General features: G+C 43.1%; 14 non-coding genes across 14 annotated transcripts; all 14 read left to right on the top strand.

The window, feature by feature from the left end:
• The first annotated feature begins 839 nt into the window (after nt 1–839).
• On the top strand, nt 840–911 carry trnap-cgg (transfer RNA proline (anticodon CGG)). The gene has a single exon. It is a non-coding gene; the product is annotated as a tRNA-Pro (tRNA).
• Nucleotides 912–1,773: 862 nt separating this feature from the next.
• On the top strand, nt 1,774–1,845 carry trnap-cgg (transfer RNA proline (anticodon CGG)). The gene has a single exon. It is a non-coding gene; the product is annotated as a tRNA-Pro (tRNA).
• Nucleotides 1,846–2,709: 864 nt separating this feature from the next.
• On the top strand, nt 2,710–2,781 carry trnap-cgg (transfer RNA proline (anticodon CGG)). Its single transcript has one exon. It is a non-coding gene; the product is annotated as a tRNA-Pro (tRNA).
• Nucleotides 2,782–3,643: 862 nt separating this feature from the next.
• On the top strand, nt 3,644–3,715 carry trnap-cgg (transfer RNA proline (anticodon CGG)). The gene has a single exon. It is a non-coding gene; the product is annotated as a tRNA-Pro (tRNA).
• Nucleotides 3,716–4,577: 862 nt separating this feature from the next.
• On the top strand, nt 4,578–4,649 carry trnap-cgg (transfer RNA proline (anticodon CGG)). Its single transcript has one exon. It is a non-coding gene; the product is annotated as a tRNA-Pro (tRNA).
• An 863-nt stretch (nt 4,650–5,512) lies between these two features.
• On the top strand, nt 5,513–5,584 carry trnap-cgg (transfer RNA proline (anticodon CGG)). Its single transcript has one exon. It is a non-coding gene; the product is annotated as a tRNA-Pro (tRNA).
• Nucleotides 5,585–6,447: 863 nt separating this feature from the next.
• Nucleotides 6,448–6,519, top strand: trnap-cgg (transfer RNA proline (anticodon CGG)). Its single transcript has one exon. It is a non-coding gene; the product is annotated as a tRNA-Pro (tRNA).
• An 861-nt stretch (nt 6,520–7,380) lies between these two features.
• trnap-cgg (transfer RNA proline (anticodon CGG)) lies at nt 7,381–7,452 on the top strand. Its single transcript has one exon. It is a non-coding gene; the product is annotated as a tRNA-Pro (tRNA).
• Nucleotides 7,453–8,314: 862 nt separating this feature from the next.
• On the top strand, nt 8,315–8,386 carry trnap-cgg (transfer RNA proline (anticodon CGG)). Its single transcript has one exon. It is a non-coding gene; the product is annotated as a tRNA-Pro (tRNA).
• Nucleotides 8,387–9,249: 863 nt separating this feature from the next.
• trnap-cgg (transfer RNA proline (anticodon CGG)) lies at nt 9,250–9,321 on the top strand. The gene has a single exon. It is a non-coding gene; the product is annotated as a tRNA-Pro (tRNA).
• Nucleotides 9,322–10,183: 862 nt separating this feature from the next.
• trnap-ugg (transfer RNA proline (anticodon UGG)) lies at nt 10,184–10,255 on the top strand. The gene has a single exon. It is a non-coding gene; the product is annotated as a tRNA-Pro (tRNA).
• An 863-nt stretch (nt 10,256–11,118) lies between these two features.
• trnap-ugg (transfer RNA proline (anticodon UGG)) lies at nt 11,119–11,190 on the top strand. Its single transcript has one exon. It is a non-coding gene; the product is annotated as a tRNA-Pro (tRNA).
• Nucleotides 11,191–12,053: 863 nt separating this feature from the next.
• Nucleotides 12,054–12,125, top strand: trnap-ugg (transfer RNA proline (anticodon UGG)). Its single transcript has one exon. It is a non-coding gene; the product is annotated as a tRNA-Pro (tRNA).
• An 863-nt stretch (nt 12,126–12,988) lies between these two features.
• On the top strand, nt 12,989–13,060 carry trnap-ugg (transfer RNA proline (anticodon UGG)). The gene has a single exon. It is a non-coding gene; the product is annotated as a tRNA-Pro (tRNA).
• The last annotated feature ends 475 nt before the right edge of the window (nt 13,061–13,535 follow it).

Raw genomic sequence — 13,535 nt, forward strand, 5'->3', positions numbered from 1 at the left:
AGACAGGCGGATCTTGGGCAACTGGTTGGAGGGACGACTTCCACCACTGGAGTGCAGGACCAGGTGGATGAGTGAATAAGGCAATGGACTGCTAATCCATTGTGCTCTGCACTATAGGCTTCAGCATTGCACAACATTTATTAATTTCTTCCTTGGTTAAAAAATCTGTAATTTTACCGGGACATAGGTTACCTTCAGACGAGTCCCGTGACATTTGTGGGGGTCGTAGAGCAAAACTGAGAACAGCATTGTGTTTGCGAGAGTCTCCCCTTTCCATAGAATGGTCAAACTATGTTGTAGGTCAAACCCTTCGGAAGCTACAGACATTTGTATGAGAAGACTGATTTCCCGGGATGTGTCATGTTTTGTACAAATATTGCTCTCGCTCTGCCACATTTCACCAAAGATGCAGAGGTGTGACATCAGCAGTTATGGTAGCATTGAGAAGCATCCAGTGCAAAATACGTGACATTTCTAGTTTAATACTGACAGATTCCAATGTTTTTTATTTTTTATTCACATACCGGTGCGTCAATCGGATCAAATGAAATGAGATCCAATAGATTTTGATGCCTACTTTTTCATTGTTAAAATCTACATTTAGCTCTTTCTTAATTTGTTTCTTGCTGTTACAGCTAATGAAGATTGAATCTGAAAGACTCAGCAGATGAATTACAGAGTATTTGAACTGAAACCTGGTCAACTGCTTGGAAGATAGCTATGCTCACAAGTATACCACCAGCACTCACGTGATTCACTGTGGCCTGGCAACATCGACCCGTCAATCCATGTCCTCACCGTCATTGCTGGCGACTGCAAAACAATGTCTTGAAATAAATGGCTCGTTGGTCTAGGGGTATGATTCTCGCTTCGGGTGCGAGAGGTCCCGGGTTCAAATCCCGGATGAGCCCTTTTAAAGAGCCTTTAACAATCTGAGACAGGCGGATCTTGGGCAACTGGTTGGAGGGACGACTTCCACCACTGGAGTGCAGGACCAGGTGGATGAGTGAATAAGGCAATGGACTGCTAATCCATTGTGCTCTGCACTAGTGGCTTCAGCATTCGCACAACATTTATTAATTTCTTCCTTGGTTAAAAAATCTGTAATTTTACCGGGACATAGGTTACCTTCAGACGAGTCCCGTGACATTTGTGGGGGTCGTAGAGCAAAACTGAGAACAGCATTGTGTTTGCGAGAGTCTCCCCTTTCCATAGAATGGTCAAACTATGTTGTAGGTCAAACCCTTCGGAAGCTACAGACATTTGTATGAGAAGACTGATTTCCCGGGATGTGTCATGTTTTGTCAAATATTGCTCTCGCTCTGCCACATTTCACCAAAGATGCAGAGGTGTGACATCAGCAGTTATGGTAGCATTGAGAAGCATCCAGTGCAAAATACGTGACATTTCTAGTTTAATACTGACAGATTCCAATGTTTTTTTTTTTTATTCACATACCGGTGCGTCAATCGGATCAAATGAAATGAGATCCAATAGATTTTGATGCCTACTTTTTCATTGTTAAAATCTACATTTAGCTCTTTCTTAATTTGTTTCTTGCTGTTACAGCTAATGAAGATTGAATCTGAAAGACTCAGCAGATGAATTACAGAGTATTTGAACTGAAACCTGGTCAACTGCTTGGAAGATAGCTATGCTCACAAGTATACCACCAGCACTCACGTGATTCACTGTGGCCTGGCAACATCGACCCGTCAATCCATGTCCTCACCGTCATTGCTGGCGACTGCAAAACAATGTCTTGAAATAAATGGCTCGTTGGTCTAGGGGTATGATTCTCGCTTCGGGTGCGAGAGGTCCCGGGTTCAAATCCCGGATGAGCCCTTTTAAAGAGCCTTTAACAATCTGAGACAGGCGGATCTTGGGCAACTGGTTGGAGGGACGACTTCCACCACTGGAGTGCAGGACCAGGTGGATGAGTGAATAAGGCAATGGACTGCTAATCCATTGTGCTCTGCACTAGTAGGCTTCAGCATTGCACAACATTTATTAATTTCTTCCTTGGTTAAAAAATCTGTAATTTTACCGGGACATAGGTTACCTTCAGACGAGTCCCGTGACATTTGTGGGGGTCGTAGAGCAAAACTGAGAACAGCATTGTGTTTGCGAGAGTCTCCCCTTTCCATAGAATGGTCAAACTATGTTGTAGGTCAAACCCTTCGGAAGCTACAGACATTTGTATGAGAAGACTGATTTCCCGGGATGTGTCATGTTTTGTACAAATATTGCTCTCGCTCTGCCACATTTCACCAAAGATGCAGAGGTGTGACATCAGCAGTTATGGTAGCATTGAGAAGCATCCAGTGCAAAATACGTGACATTTCTAGTTTAATACTGACAGATTCCAATGTTTTTTATTTTTTATTCACATACCGGTGCGTCAATCGGATCAAATGAAATGAGATCCAATAGATTTTGATGCCTACTTTTTCATTGTTAAAATCTACATTTAGCTCTTTCTTAATTTGTTTCTTGCTGTTACAGCTAATGAAGATTGAATCTGAAAGACTCAGCAGATGAATTACAGAGTATTTGAACTGAAACCTGGTCAACTGCTTGGAAGATAGCTATGCTCACAAGTATACCACCAGCACTCACGTGATTCACTGTGGCCTGGCAACATCGACCCGTCAATCCATGTCCTCACCGTCATTGCTGGCGACTGCAAAACAATGTCTTGAAATAAATGGCTCGTTGGTCTAGGGGTATGATTCTCGCTTCGGGTGCGAGAGGTCCCGGGTTCAAATCCCGGATGAGCCCTTTTAAAGAGCCTTTAACAATCTGAGACAGGCGGATCTTGGGCAACTGGTTGGAGGGACGACTTCCACCACTGGAGTGCAGGACCAGGTGGATGAGTGAATAAGGCAATGGACTGCTAATCCATTGTGCTCTGCACTAGTAGGCTTCAGCATTGCACAACATTTATTAATTTCTTCCTTGGTTAAAAAATCTGTAATTTTACCGGGACATAGGTTACCTTCAGACGAGTCCCGTGACATTTGTGGGGGTCGTAGAGCAAAACTGAGAACAGCATTGTGTTTGCGAGAGTCTCCCCTTTCCATAGAATGGTCAAACTATGTTGTAGGTCAAACCCTTCGGAAGCTACAGACATTTGTATGAGAAGACTGATTTCCCGGGATGTGTCATGTTTTGTCAAATATTGCTCTCGCTCTGCCACATTTCACCAAAGATGCAGAGGTGTGACATCAGCAGTTATGGTAGCATTGAGAAGCATCCAGTGCAAAATACGTGACATTTCTAGTTTAATACTGACAGATTCCAATGTTTTTTTTTTTTATTCACATACCGGTGCGTCAATCGGATCAAATGAAATGAGATCCAATAGATTTTGATGCCTACTTTTTCATTGTTAAAATCTACATTTAGCTCTTTCTTAATTTGTTTCTTGCTGTTACAGCTAATGAAGATTGAATCTGAAAGACTCAGCAGATGAATTACAGAGTATTTGAACTGAAACCTGGTCAACTGCTTGGAAGATAGCTATGCTCACAAGTATACCACCAGCACTCACGTGATTCACTGTGGCCTGGCAACATCGACCCGTCAATCCATGTCCTCACCGTCATTGCTGGCGACTGCAAAACAATGTCTTGAAATAAATGGCTCGTTGGTCTAGGGGTATGATTCTCGCTTCGGGTGCGAGAGGTCCCGGGTTCAAATCCCGGATGAGCCCTTTTAAAGAGCCTTTAACAATCTGAGACAGGCGGATCTTGGGCAACTGGTTGGAGGGACGACTTCCACCACTGGAGTGCAGGACCAGGTGGATGAGTGAATAAGGCAATGGACTGCTAATCCATTGTGCTCTGCACTATAGGCTTCAGCATTGCACAACATTTATTAATTTCTTCCTTGGTTAAAAAATCTGTAATTTTACCGGGACATAGGTTACCTTCAGACGAGTCCCGTGACATTTGTGGGGGTCGTAGAGCAAAACTGAGAACAGCATTGTGTTTGCGAGAGTCTCCCCTTTCCATAGAATGGTCAAACTATGTTGTAGGTCAAACCCTTCGGAAGCTACAGACATTTGTATGAGAAGACTGATTTCCCGGGATGTGTCATGTTTTGTCAAATATTGCTCTCGCTCTGCCACATTTCACCAAAGATGCAGAGGTGTGACATCAGCAGTTATGGTAGCATTGAGAAGCATCCAGTGCAAAATACGTGACATTTCTAGTTTAATACTGACAGATTCCAATGTTTTTTTATTTTTATTCACATACCGGTGCGTCAATCGGATCAAATGAAATGAGATCCAATAGATTTTGATGCCTACTTTTTCATTGTTAAAATCTACATTTAGCTCTTTCTTAATTTGTTTCTTGCTGTTACAGCTAATGAAGATTGAATCTGAAAGACTCAGCAGATGAATTACAGAGTATTTGAACTGAAACCTGGTCAACTGCTTGGAAGATAGCTATGCTCACAAGTATACCACCAGCACTCACGTGATTCACTGTGGCCTGGCAACATCGACCCGTCAATCCATGTCCTCACCGTCATTGCTGGCGACTGCAAAACAATGTCTTGAAATAAATGGCTCGTTGGTCTAGGGGTATGATTCTCGCTTCGGGTGCGAGAGGTCCCGGGTTCAAATCCCGGATGAGCCCTTTTAAAGAGCCTTTAACAATCTGAGACAGGCGGATCTTGGGCAACTGGTTGGAGGGACGACTTCCACCACTGGAGTGCAGGACCAGGTGGATGAGTGAATAAGGCAATGGACTGCTAATCCATTGTGCTCTGCACTAGTAGGCTTCAGCATTGCACAACATTTATTAATTTCTTCCTTGGTTAAAAAATCTGTAATTTTACCGGGACATAGGTTACCTTCAGACGAGTCCCGTGACATTTGTGGGGGTCGTAGAGCAAAACTGAGAACAGCATTGTGTTTGCGAGAGTCTCCCCTTTCCATAGAATGGTCAAACTATGTTGTAGGTCAAACCCTTCGGAAGCTACAGACATTTGTATGAGAAGACTGATTTCCCGGGATGTGTCATGTTTTGTCAAATATTGCTCTCGCTCTGCCACATTTCACCAAAGATGCAGAGGTGTGACATCAGCAGTTATGGTAGCATTGAGAAGCATCCAGTGCAAAATACGTGACATTTCTAGTTTAATACTGACAGATTCCAATGTTTTTTATTTTTTATTCACATACCGGTGCGTCAATCGGATCAAATGAAATGAGATCCAATAGATTTTGATGCCTACTTTTTCATTGTTAAAATCTACATTTAGCTCTTTCTTAATTTGTTTCTTGCTGTTACAGCTAATGAAGATTGAATCTGAAAGACTCAGCAGATGAATTACAGAGTATTTGAACTGAAACCTGGTCAACTGCTTGGAAGATAGCTATGCTCACAAGTATACCACCAGCACTCACGTGATTCACTGTGGCCTGGCAACATCGACCCGTCAATCCATGTCCTCACCGTCATTGCTGGCGACTGCAAAACAATGTCTTGAAATAAATGGCTCGTTGGTCTAGGGGTATGATTCTCGCTTCGGGTGCGAGAGGTCCCGGGTTCAAATCCCGGATGAGCCCTTTTAAAGAGCCTTTAACAATCTGAGACAGGCGGATCTTGGGCAACTGGTTGGAGGGACGACTTCCACCACTGGAGTGCAGGACCAGGTGGATGAGTGAATAAGGCAATGGACTGCTAATCCATTGTGCTCTGCACTAGTAGGCTTCAGCATTGCACAACATTTATTAATTTCTTCCTTGGTTAAAAAATCTGTAATTTTACCGGGACATAGGTTACCTTCAGACGAGTCCCGTGACATTTGTGGGGGTCGTAGAGCAAAACTGAGAACAGCATTGTGTTTGCGAGAGTCTCCCCTTTCCATAGAATGGTCAAACTATGTTGTAGGTCAAACCCTTCGGAAGCTACAGACATTTGTATGAGAAGACTGATTTCCCGGGATGTGTCATGTTTTGTACAAATATTGCTCTCGCTCTGCCACATTTCACCAAAGATGCAGAGGTGTGACATCAGCAGTTATGGTAGCATTGAGAAGCATCCAGTGCAAAATACGTGACATTTCTAGTTTAATACTGACAGATTCCAATGTTTTTTTTTTTTATTCACATACCGGTGCGTCAATCGGATCAAATGAAATGAGATCCAATAGATTTTGATGCCTACTTTTTCATTGTTAAAATCTACATTTAGCTCTTTCTTAATTTGTTTCTTGCTGTTACAGCTAATGAAGATTGAATCTGAAAGACTCAGCAGATGAATTACAGAGTATTTGAACTGAAACCTGGTCAACTGCTTGGAAGATAGCTATGCTCACAAGTATACCACCAGCACTCACGTGATTCACTGTGGCCTGGCAACATCGACCCGTCAATCCATGTCCTCACCGTCATTGCTGGCGACTGCAAAACAATGTCTTGAAATAAATGGCTCGTTGGTCTAGGGGTATGATTCTCGCTTCGGGTGCGAGAGGTCCCGGGTTCAAATCCCGGATGAGCCCTTTTAAAGAGCCTTTAACAATCTGAGACAGGCGGATCTTGGGCAACTGGTTGGAGGGACGACTTCCACCACTGGAGTGCAGGACCAGGTGGATGAGTGAATAAGGCAATGGACTGCTAATCCATTGTGCTCTGCACTATAGGCTTCAGCATTGCACAACATTTATTAATTTCTTCCTTGGTTAAAAAATCTGTAATTTTACCGGGACATAGGTTACCTTCAGACGAGTCCCGTGACATTTGTGGGGGTCGTAGAGCAAAACTGAGAACAGCATTGTGTTTGCGAGAGTCTCCCCTTTCCATAGAATGGTCAAACTATGTTGTAGGTCAAACCCTTCGGAAGCTACAGACATTTGTATGAGAAGACTGATTTCCCGGGATGTGTCATGTTTTGTCAAATATTGCTCTCGCTCTGCCACATTTCACCAAAGATGCAGAGGTGTGACATCAGCAGTTATGGTAGCATTGAGAAGCATCCAGTGCAAAATACGTGACATTTCTAGTTTAATACTGACAGATTCCAATGTTTTTTATTTTTATTCACATACCGGTGCGTCAATCGGATCAAATGAAATGAGATCCAATAGATTTTGATGCCTACTTTTTCATTGTTAAAATCTACATTTAGCTCTTTCTTAATTTGTTTCTTGCTGTTACAGCTAATGAAGATTGAATCTGAAAGACTCAGCAGATGAATTACAGAGTATTTGAACTGAAACCTGGTCAACTGCTTGGAAGATAGCTATGCTCACAAGTATACCACCAGCACTCACGTGATTCACTGTGGCCTGGCAACATCGACCCGTCAATCCATGTCCTCACCGTCATTGCTGGCGACTGCAAAACAATGTCTTGAAATAAATGGCTCGTTGGTCTAGGGGTATGATTCTCGCTTCGGGTGCGAGAGGTCCCGGGTTCAAATCCCGGATGAGCCCTTTTAAAGAGCCTTTAACAATCTGAGACAGGCGGATCTTGGGCAACTGGTTGGAGGGACGACTTCCACCACTGGAGTGCAGGACCAGGTGGATGAGTGAATAAGGCAATGGACTGCTAATCCATTGTGCTCTGCACTATAGGCTTCAGCATTGCACAACATTTATTAATTTCTTCCTTGGTTAAAAAATCTGTAATTTTACCGGGACATAGGTTACCTTCAGACGAGTCCCGTGACATTTGTGGGGGTCGTAGAGCAAAACTGAGAACAGCATTGTGTTTGCGAGAGTCTCCCCTTTCCATAGAATGGTCAAACTATGTTGTAGGTCAAACCCTTCGGAAGCTACAGACATTTGTATGAGAAGACTGATTTCCCGGGATGTGTCATGTTTTGTCAAATATTGCTCTCGCTCTGCCACATTTCACCAAAGATGCAGAGGTGTGACATCAGCAGTTATGGTAGCATTGAGAAGCATCCAGTGCAAAATACGTGACATTTCTAGTTTAATACTGACAGATTCCAATGTTTTTTATTTTTTATTCACATACCGGTGCGTCAATCGGATCAAATGAAATGAGATCCAATAGATTTTGATGCCTACTTTTTCATTGTTAAAATCTACATTTAGCTCTTTCTTAATTTGTTTCTTGCTGTTACAGCTAATGAAGATTGAATCTGAAAGACTCAGCAGATGAATTACAGAGTATTTGAACTGAAACCTGGTCAACTGCTTGGAAGATAGCTATGCTCACAAGTATACCACCAGCACTCACGTGATTCACTGTGGCCTGGCAACATCGACCCGTCAATCCATGTCCTCACCGTCATTGCTGGCGACTGCAAAACAATGTCTTGAAATAAATGGCTCGTTGGTCTAGGGGTATGATTCTCGCTTCGGGTGCGAGAGGTCCCGGGTTCAAATCCCGGATGAGCCCTTTTAAAGAGCCTTTAACAATCTGAGACAGGCGGATCTTGGGCAACTGGTTGGAGGGACGACTTCCACCACTGGAGTGCAGGACCAGGTGGATGAGTGAATAAGGCAATGGACTGCTAATCCATTGTGCTCTGCACTATAGGCTTCAGCATTGCACAACATTTATTAATTTCTTCCTTGGTTAAAAAATCTGTAATTTTACCGGGACATAGGTTACCTTCAGACGAGTCCCGTGACATTTGTGGGGGTCGTAGAGCAAAACTGAGAACAGCATTGTGTTTGCGAGAGTCTCCCCTTTCCATAGAATGGTCAAACTATGTTGTAGGTCAAACCCTTCGGAAGCTACAGACATTTGTATGAGAAGACTGATTTCCCGGGATGTGTCATGTTTTGTACAAATATTGCTCTCGCTCTGCCACATTTCACCAAAGATGCAGAGGTGTGACATCAGCAGTTATGGTAGCATTGAGAAGCATCCAGTGCAAAATACGTGACATTTCTAGTTTAATACTGACAGATTCCAATGTTTTTTATTTTTTATTCACATACCGGTGCGTCAATCGGATCAAATGAAATGAGATCCAATAGATTTTGATGCCTACTTTTTCATTGTTAAAATCTACATTTAGCTCTTTCTTAATTTGTTTCTTGCTGTTACAGCTAATGAAGATTGAATCTGAAAGACTCAGCAGATGAATTACAGAGTATTTGAACTGAAACCTGGTCAACTGCTTGGAAGATAGCTATGCTCACAAGTATACCACCAGCACTCACGTGATTCACTGTGGCCTGGCAACATCGACCCGTCAATCCATGTCCTCACCGTCATTGCTGGCGACTGCAAAACAATGTCTTGAAATAAATGGCTCGTTGGTCTAGGGGTATGATTCTCGCTTCGGGTGCGAGAGGTCCCGGGTTCAAATCCCGGATGAGCCCTTTTAAAGAGCCTTTAACAATCTGAGACAGGCGGATCTTGGGCAACTGGTTGGAGGGACGACTTCCACCACTGGAGTGCAGGACCAGGTGGATGAGTGAATAAGGCAATGGACTGCTAATCCATTGTGCTCTGCACTAGTGGCTTCAGCATCGCACAACATTTATTAATTTCTTCCTTGGTTAAAAAATCTGTAATTTTACCGGGACATAGGTTACCTTCAGACGAGTCCCGTGACATTTGTGGGGGTCGTAGAGCAAAACTGAGAACAGCATTGTGTTTGCGAGAGTCTCCCCTTTCCATAGAATGGTCAAACCATGTTGTAGGTCAAACCGTTCAGAAGCTACAGACATTTGTATGTGAAGACAGATTTCCGGGATGTGTCATGTTTTGACAAATATTGCTCTCGCTCTGCCACATTTCACCAAAGATGCAGAGGTGTGACATCAGCAGTTATGGTAGGATTGAGAAGCATCCAGTGCAAAATACGTGACATTTCTAGTTTAAATACTGACAGATTCCAATGTTTTTTATTTTTTATTCACATACCGATGCGTCAATCGGATCAAATGAAATGAGATCCAATTGATTTTGATGTCTACCTTTTCATTGTTAAAATCTACATTTAGCTCTTTCTTAATTTGTTTCTTGCTGTTACAGCTAATGACGATTGAATCTGAAAGACTCAGCAGATGAATTACAGAGTATTTGAACTGAAACCTGGTCAACTGCTTGGAAGATAGCTATGCTCACAAGTATACCACCAACACTCACGTGATTCACTGTGGCCTGGCAACATCGACCCGTCAATCCATGTCCTCACCGTCATTTCTGGTGACTGCAAAACAATGTGTTGAAATAAATGGCTCGTTGGTCTAGGGGTATGATTCTCGCTTTGGGTGCGAGAGGTCCCGGGTTCAAATCCCGGACGAGCCCTTTTAAAGAGCCGTTAACAATCTGAGACAGGCGGATCTTGGGCAAATGTTTGGAGGGGCGACTGCCACCACTGGAGTGCAGGACCAGGTGGATGAGTGATTAAGGCATTGGACTGCTAATCCATTGTGCTCTGCACTAGTGGCTTCAGCATCGCACAACATTTATTAATTTCTTCCTTGGTTAAAAAATCTGTCATTTTACCGGGACATAGGTTACCTTCAGACGAGTCCCGTGACACTTGTAGGGGTCGTAGAGCAAAACTGAGAACAGCATTGTGTTTGTGAGAGTCTCCCCTTTCCATAGAATGGTCAAACCATGTTGTAGGTCAAACCGTTCAGAAGCTACAGACATTTGTATGTAGAAGACAGATTTCCGGGATGTGTCATGTTTTGACAAATATTGCTCTCGCTCTGCCACATTTCACCAAAGATGCAGAGGTGTGACATCAGCAGTTATGGTAGGATTGAGAAGCATCCAGTGCAAAATACGTGACATTTCTAGTTTAAATACTGACAGATTCCAATGGTTTTTTATTTTTATTCACATACCGATGCGTCAATCGGATCAAATGAAATGAGATCCAATTAGATTTTGATGTCTACTTTTCATTGTTAAAATCTACATTTAGCTCTTTCTTAATTTGTTTCTTGCTGTTACAGCTAATGACGATTGAATCTGAAAGACTCAGCAGATGAATTACAGAGTATTTGAACTGAAACCTGGTCAACTGCTTGGAAGATAGCTATGCTCACAAGTATACCACCAACACTCACGTGATTCACTGTGGCCTGGCAACATCGACCCGTCAATCCATGTCCTCACCGTCATTTCTGGTGACTGCAAAACAATGTGTTGAAATAAATGGCTCGTTGGTCTAGGGGTATGATTCTCGCTTTGGGTGCGAGAGGTCCCGGGTTCAAATCCCGGACGAGCCCTTTTAAAGAGCCTTTAACAATCTGAGACAGGCGGAGCTTGGGCAAATGTTTGGAGGGGCGACTGCCACCACTGGAGTGCAGGACCAGGTGGATGAGTGATTAAGGCATTGGACTGCTAATCCATTGTGCTCTGCACTAGTGGCTTCAGCATCGCACAACATTTATTAATTTCTTCCTTGGTTAAAAAATCTGTCATTTTACCGGGACATAGGTTACCTTCAGACGAGTCCCGTGACACTTGTAGGGGTCGTAGAGCAAAACTGAGAACAGCATTGTGTTTGTGAGAGTCTCCCCTTTCCATAGAATGGTCAAACCATGTTGTAGGTCAAACCGTTCAGAAGCTACAGACATTTGTATGTGAAGACAGATTTTCGGGATGTGTCATGTTTTGACAAATATTGCTCTCGCTCTGCCACATTTCACCAAAGATGCAGAGGTGTGACATCAGCAGTTATGGTAGGATTGAGAAGCATCCAGTGCAAAATACGTGACATTTCTAGTTTAATACTGACAGATTCCAATGGTTTTTTATTTTTTATTCACATACCGATGCGTCAATCGGATCAAATGAAATGAGATCCAATTGATTTTGATGTCTACCTTTTCATTGTTAAAATCTACATTTAGCTCTTTCTTAATTTGTTTCTTGCTGTTACAGCTAATGACGATTGAATCTGAAAGACTCAGCAGATGAATTACAGAGTATTTGAACTGAAACCTGGTCAACTGCTTGGAAGATAGCTATGCTCACAAGTATACCACCAACACTCACGTGATTCACTGTGGCCTGGCAACATCGACCCGTCAATCCATGTCCTCACCGTCATTTCTGGCTGACTGCAAAACAATGTGTTGAAATAAATGGCTCGTTGGTCTAGGGGTATGATTCTCGCTTTGGGTGCGAGAGGTCCCGGGTTCAAATCCCGGACGAGCCCTTTTAAAGAGCCGTTAACAATCTGAGACAGGCGGAGCTTGGGCAAATGTTTGGAGGGGCGACTGCCACCACTGGCAGTGCAGGACCAGGTGGATGAGTGATTAAGGCATTGGACTGCTAATCCATTGTGCTCTGCACTAGTGGCTTCAGCATCGCACAACATTTATTAATTTCTTCCTTGGTTAAAAAATCCATCATTTTACCGGGACATAGGTTACCTTCAGACGAGTCCCGTGACACTTGTAGGGGTCGTAGAGCAAAACTGAGAACAGCATTGTGTTTGTGAGAGTCTCCCCTTTCCATAGAATGGTCAAACCATGTTGTAGGTCAAACCGTTCAGAAGCTAGAGACATTTGTATGTGAAGACAGATTTTAGGGATGTGTCATGTTTTGACAAATATTGCTCTCGCTCTGCCACATTTCACCAAAGATGCAGAGGTGTGACATCAGCAGTTATGGTAGGATTGAGAAGCATCCAGTGCAAAATACGTGACATTTCTAGTTTAATACTGACAGATTCCAATGGTTTTTTATTTTTTATTCACATACCGATGCGTCAATCGGATCAAATGAAATGAGATCCAATAGATTTTGATGTCTACTTTTCATTGTTAAAATCTACATTTAGCTCTTTCTTAATTTGTTTCTTGCTGTTACAGCTAATGACGATTGAATCTGAAAGACTCAGCAGATGAATTACAGAGTATTTGAACTGAAACCTGGTCAACTGCTTGGAAGATAGCTATGCTCACAAGTATACCACCAACACTCACGTGATTCACTGTGGCCTGGCAACATCGACCCGTCAATCCATGTCCTCACCGTCATTTCTGGCTGACTGCAAAACAATGTGTTGAAATAAATGGCTCGTTGGTCTAGGGGTATGATTCTCGCTTTGGGTGCGAGAGGTCCCGGGTTCAAATCCCGGACGAGCCCTTTTAAAGAGCCTTTAACAATCTGAGACAGGCGGATCTTGGGCAAATGTTTGGAGGGGCGACTGCCACCACTGGAGTGCAGGACCAGGTGGATGAGTGATTAAGGCATTGGACTGCTAATCCATTGTGCTCTGCACTAGTGGCTTCAGCATCGCACAACATTTATTAATTTCTTCCTTGGTTAAAAAATCCATCATTTTACCGGGACATAGGTTACCTTCAGACGAGTCCCGTGACACTTGTAGGGGTCGTAGAGCAAAACTGAGAACAGCATTGTGTTTGTGAGAGTCTCCCCTTTCCATAGAATGGTCAAACCATGTTGTAGGTCAAACCGTTCAGAAGCTAGAGACATTTGTATGTGAAGACAGATTTTAGGGATGTGTCATGTTTTGACAAATATTGCTCTCGCTCTGCCACATTTCACCAAAGATGCAGAGGTGTGACATCAGCAGTTATGGTAGGATTGAGAAGCATCC

Source organism: Oncorhynchus kisutch, linkage group LG19 (assembly GCF_002021735.2).
Source record: "Oncorhynchus kisutch isolate 150728-3 linkage group LG19, Okis_V2, whole genome shotgun sequence".
In the NCBI taxonomy this organism is placed as follows: domain Eukaryota; kingdom Metazoa; phylum Chordata; class Actinopteri; order Salmoniformes; family Salmonidae; genus Oncorhynchus; species Oncorhynchus kisutch.